Below are 6000 nucleotides of genomic sequence, written 5' to 3' on the forward strand. Positions count from 1 at the left end.
TTAACAGCCTTCAGCATATATGGCAATATTTAGCCTCTAAGAATTTTCAAGTTTTAATGACCAGAAAGCTTTGTCAAGATGTGATAGAACATTTTTTTGGACAAATACGACGTGGTGGAGGCAATTGTGCAGGCATCACTCCACATTTATTCACTTGCCTTTTTCAGAAGAGATGGGGATTAAGTTATTTGAATTGCATAGTAAATGGCAATACTGACCAATTAGTTGAATTTGACTGTCCTTCTACCGTAGGCCCTACCATTAATTCACTTACTCCAATTTCCCCTGATCAGAGTTTAGAAACTGTATGCAGTGATGCATTAGTGATTGACACATTCTGGTAGGAGTCTCATATGTTTGGAGAACCCATGCGCTGTTTTCTTCATTGTTTTGATTTTGATGTTGATATTGATATGGATGAACGTATATTCCTTAGCAGAAATGCATTTATTTATGTATGAGGGTGGTTATACTTTAAAATTCACAAATCACACAATTGCCAAGCTAACCTACCCTTAGCAAATGTTCTTTCATATGAAAACTTTTTTACTCTTGAAAAAGAGTTTGATAACTGTAATTTGGTGCAACCTCCTAAATATTTCGTAGATTATATTCAAAAATTAGATAAAGAATTTTGCAAACACTTTAATAGCAGTTACCAAAAAGTAGGCATAGCACAAATTTTATACCAAAAATTAAAAAATATACGTCCATATGTTTGCTGTCAAAACTGCAAATCAGACAGTATTTTAACTCTTTTTATAAGGGTACGCATATATTTCCTGTTAAAATTTTTTAATAGGGTTCTGAATACACCTGACTATAGGCAAAAGCTCTTGCGTGTAACGCATTTATAGGCTTAGTTTTCCACATGATATTCAGTTGACTTTTACATATAAATTAAATTTTTAAATTAAATTTTTATTTTAATAATTTTTTTGCTTTTAGTTTATGTATATTTAAATTTGCAATTAATTTTTAAAAGTATTGTAATTATTATTCTGTTAATTTTGTTTTGTTTGTGTTGGTGACGACCTCAATATTTATATTTGAAATTTTGAAATATTGCATATAATTGACGTTCCAGATGACCAACAACTGAACTACAAGAGGGATACTGAAGGCTGAGCGCAAATATACAGATCACTAATCAAAAATTAATTGCATTTAAAATTAATTAAATTTAGATTTACTTTTATTTGTTTTCATAAAAATAAAAATTTTCTTTAAAAAATATATTTTTCGTCTGACTATAACAACACTGGTTGTTATTCATTTTTAAAAAATTAATTTTCCCTTTTCATGTCCTTTTGTTAAATTATTATTTGACTTTTGACATTTAAAAATTTTCTTTATATGTAATTGTATTTGTTAAATTTCAATAACACTGAAGATGGCCTATGAAGTAGGCCGAAATATCTGTTAATAAAATAATTTATTACATAAATTAAATTTGTGATGTTTTATTTAATTCAAAGTTTGTTTTCATTTATTTTATATAAAATACAAGTTATTATATAAAAATTAAAAATTAAAAACCACGACCTAAAGCCCGGCAAAAAAAAAAATTTCAAAGTTAATTTTGTTTTTGCAAAAATCTGTAAAAAATTATAACGAATAAATAATGATGGATATGCCTCTTGGAGAACCGGCACCTAAACTCGGTAACGCATCTTTATACATACCTCTTGGGTGGTGTGGAAAATGCATACCAAATCTTGAACTTTGGTCGAATAAACTATATAGCTAAATAAACGAAATGTAGAAATAGGAAAATACAAGGGATGTAAAAAATTTGTTATGGTTCTTTTTTTTAATTTCCACACAATAATGATGAAAGAAAATAAATTTTCATTTAAGTTCTATGCATATTTCTAATATAACAGTTTAGCGAAAGTATTTTACTATTTATTTTAAAATATTAGTAAGTGTGCATTTTATGTTCACATTGAGATTAATATATTTAAAACATAAACATAAGGCGCTACATGATAATGATCATATCATGAACCCTAATAAATTTGTTTTTAAGATCATTTAAATTCTGAGGAAAATATTCATATATTCTATACATAAACAACACAAAAAAAAAGAAAATATGTTTTTAATTTTTATATTTTGTAAATATTTATAATATTCATCAAACAGATGAACTAAAAATGTATAGCATATATCTCGTTTAAGTCTTGCATTAATTCTGGTAAATAATCAAGTCTACTTCATTTCATAACAATAATAAATTATGTAAACAACTTGTACTTCTTTTAATTAAACTTAGCTAATATTTTTAAATACTTTAGTATTTATATATAAATATATTTTAAATCATATTATAAAATTAAAATTTTTCAATATTAAAATTTAAAAATTGTTAAATTTTATATAAAAATATATCTTCATAAGAAAAACTCATAAATTTAACAATGAATGCGCATACACCCACTCTCATCAATAGATTTTTCTCTACTGATCATACAGTAATGTATGTAAATTAATAATAAGTATTATTCACCACATACATTTATAGCGAATGCGCGCACACCCTCCCTTACCAACAGATTTATTGTTACTGATTAATTAGAAATGCATGTAAAGCTATAATATGTACCACACACATTTAAAGCGAATGCGCGTACACCCTTCTTCATCAACATATTTTTTGACACTAAATTTAAAAATTAAGTCTTCGTAGAGAAACACATTTTATCATGGATCACTTAAGTGCTGCCGTATAAAAAAAGTAAATTGGTAGTAGCTTCGGTCTTTATTATTAATTACACGTCATAACAGCATTTAATGATATTATTTCAATATTATATTAGAAATAATGTTTTATACGCTCAAAAAATATTTAAGAAAATATAAACATTAAATAAAAAATTTGCTTCTACAAAAGTTTGTTGCCGAACATTAATATTTAGTATTTAGTATTTTAATAAATTAAAATACTATAAAATTCATATGAAAAAAGCAACAAAAATTAATTTACTGAATATATGTTACATGATTAAGCAAACTAAACTGATTTAAATTAATTGATTTAAATTATTATATATTAATTTATATATTTATTTATCATATATTATTTGTTACAATATATATTTTGTTTACGTAATGTGATATTATTAACCAAATAAGGAAGCATAATTTTTTATATTACTAAAAAGTTAAAATATGATTAGCAAATAGCAGCAAATTATTATACTGCAACCCCAAAAAGAGAGCAATTTGATGTTATCGTGGTAAGATCATTTATACACATCAAAACAAACAAATCACATTAAACACAAAACATATATTTTAAATCCACAATTAATAAATTATTGTTTTTTTACCTTCTTTCGTCATTTTCAGGAAATTCATACATTCCCTTAAAAAACTTACAACCCATCACGCAATTTCGCACCATCTTCAAATATTAATAATAATATATAATAATTTACAATAATAATAATTATAATAAATATTATTATTTTTTCAAAGAAACTTATTCACTACTTTTTATAACTCAGTTTGATTTGACTACGTTTTTCAGTTTTTGGAGCATTTCTCCTGTCAAAATAACTAAACAAATCCCAATTTGCGCTCTTCATATTACTCTACCGTAATAAAAAATAATAGAACCGTTCGTGGTGGTGAAAATTAAATTAATAAATAATAAAAACATCGTTCCCCAAACCAACACGCAACAATACAAATCAATACACGCAAAGAAACCAACATGAACATGTTACAGGCACCAAGCAATTCGACTTCGGGTCAACTAAAAGGTAAAACATCTAAATCAGTTCAGGTGAAAAACATACAACAACAAATTCTACAAGTTCAACAACAGCTTCAAAAATTGTATAATGATGAAAAAAATAACCTCCTCCAAGACAAAGGTTCGAATCAAGCTTTAGCCACCAGAAACGCTACCTCTGTTAACGACACTTGGAAAGTAGTTAATAATCGTGAACGTCAACGCGATAGTCCAAGTAAAAATTATCAAGCAAGTCAAAAACAAACCAAACTAGACTCATACTGGCTAAATGAACCCGTTAAACTAAACCGATACGTAGATCGTCAGGTAGATGACTCTGAAGAAACTGAAGAATTGTTAAAAAATAATGATACAGTTCCAAAAATACTGAAACCTCCACCTATATTTATTGATAAGGTAGATTGCATCAAGCCTCTAATAGACGTATTAAACGAACATGCGGCTAATCAATACAACTTAAAAGTGCTAAATCCTAGTCAAGTAAGAGTTCAACCTTCTACATCTGACTCTTACGTAAGCATTGTAACACAATGGAACTCAAAAGCACTGAATTTTTCACTTACAAACCAAAAACCGAGAGAAGCTTTAGGGTTATATTAAAAAATTTGCATCATTCAACCGATATTGATGAAATCAAAAATGCACTGCTGGAGCAAGAACATACGGCTGTAAACATTGGGAACATTAAACGTAGAGGGTCAGTAGAACCCCTTTTCATATTTATTATTGAACTTGCATCAAACCTAAACAATAAGGATATCTATTTGGTTAAGAAACTCTTATATACTACAGTTACTTTCGAACCACCTCACCCGAAACATGAAATTCCTTAATGTGCAAACTGCCAGTAGTATGGGCATACGAAAGGATACTGTCACCGCAAACCCAAATGCATCAAGTGCACTGGAAACCATGCATCTGTAAATTGCGAAAGAAAAAGCAGATCAAATGATGTCAAATGTGTTTTATGTGAGCGAAATCATCCGGCCAACTACAAAGGATGTCAAATATACAAAAACCTGCAAAAAAAAATGTATCCCCAATTAAGGCCTAGGGCGCCAGAAATGCAAATTCAAGAAAATCCTCTTCCTTCTCTAAACAAAAATCACACCACGAATTCTCATTCATCTCAAATATTCGCACAAATAGTGAAGTCAGACACCAGTAGCGCAACAGAGGAGAAGCTTTCACCAATTCGAAATAATTTTGTGGAAGAATTCCGTGAGATGCCATTGCTTTTGAAGCAAATTATGCAACAAATCGTAGTAATGACAAATTTACTGATCAACTTGAAGACTAAACAAAATTCTTGATTTTGTAGTAGTCATATAGAACGCTAATGGTCTATCAAAACATGCTGTCGAAATAAAAGCATTCTTAAAAATAAACCATGTCGACATAATGATGGTATCAGAAACTTATTTTACGACGCGAAAATTCTTTAAAATTCCGAACTATAAACTTTATCACGCAATGCATCCCAATGGTAAAGTAGATGATGGCTCTGCGGTCCTCATAAGGAAATCGATAAAACATTATGAAGTAAAACCATATTGCACGAATGAAATTCAGGCAACAAATATTGTAGTACAAACTAAAGAAGGCGACATGACTTTCTCATCACTCTACAGCCCACTGCGCCACAGTATCTCGAAGGATATGTACATATCATTTTTTCAGCTGCTTGGATCTAGGTTCCTAGTAGGCGGTGATTTTAATGCTAAACACTTAAAATGGGGTTCCCGCCTAATATCTCCAAAAGGACGACAACTTTTCGAGGCAATAAATGTACTCAATCTACACACAATCTCAACAGGTGAACCCACACACTTGCCAACGGATAGAAGAAAAATACCTGACTTAATTGATTTTGCGGTTTCAAAGGTGGTACGTATCGAAACAACTACCTGTAAGTCCAATTTCGACTTGTCATCTGACCACTCGCCAATAATAATCACTCTCAATGACTGCTGTGAAATTATGGAAAAATGTATTCTTCATAACAAAAATACTGACTGGAACAGTTATCGTCAACTAATTACATTTGGTCTAAATACCAAAGTTAGGTTGAAAACTGAATCTGATGTAACTGAAGCAGTAGAGCATTTCAACTATTGTGTCCAAATGTCCACATGGGAATAAACTCTACCGTTACCTAAAAGTGTTAAGCAAGATTATCCATTTAACATTAGATACCTGATTAAAGAAAAGCGTAGGATGAGAAAACATTGGCAAAA

This window comes from Teleopsis dalmanni, chromosome 1, assembly GCF_002237135.1.
Source record: "Teleopsis dalmanni isolate 2A chromosome 1, ASM223713v2, whole genome shotgun sequence".
Classification (NCBI taxonomy): domain Eukaryota; kingdom Metazoa; phylum Arthropoda; class Insecta; order Diptera; family Diopsidae; genus Teleopsis; species Teleopsis dalmanni.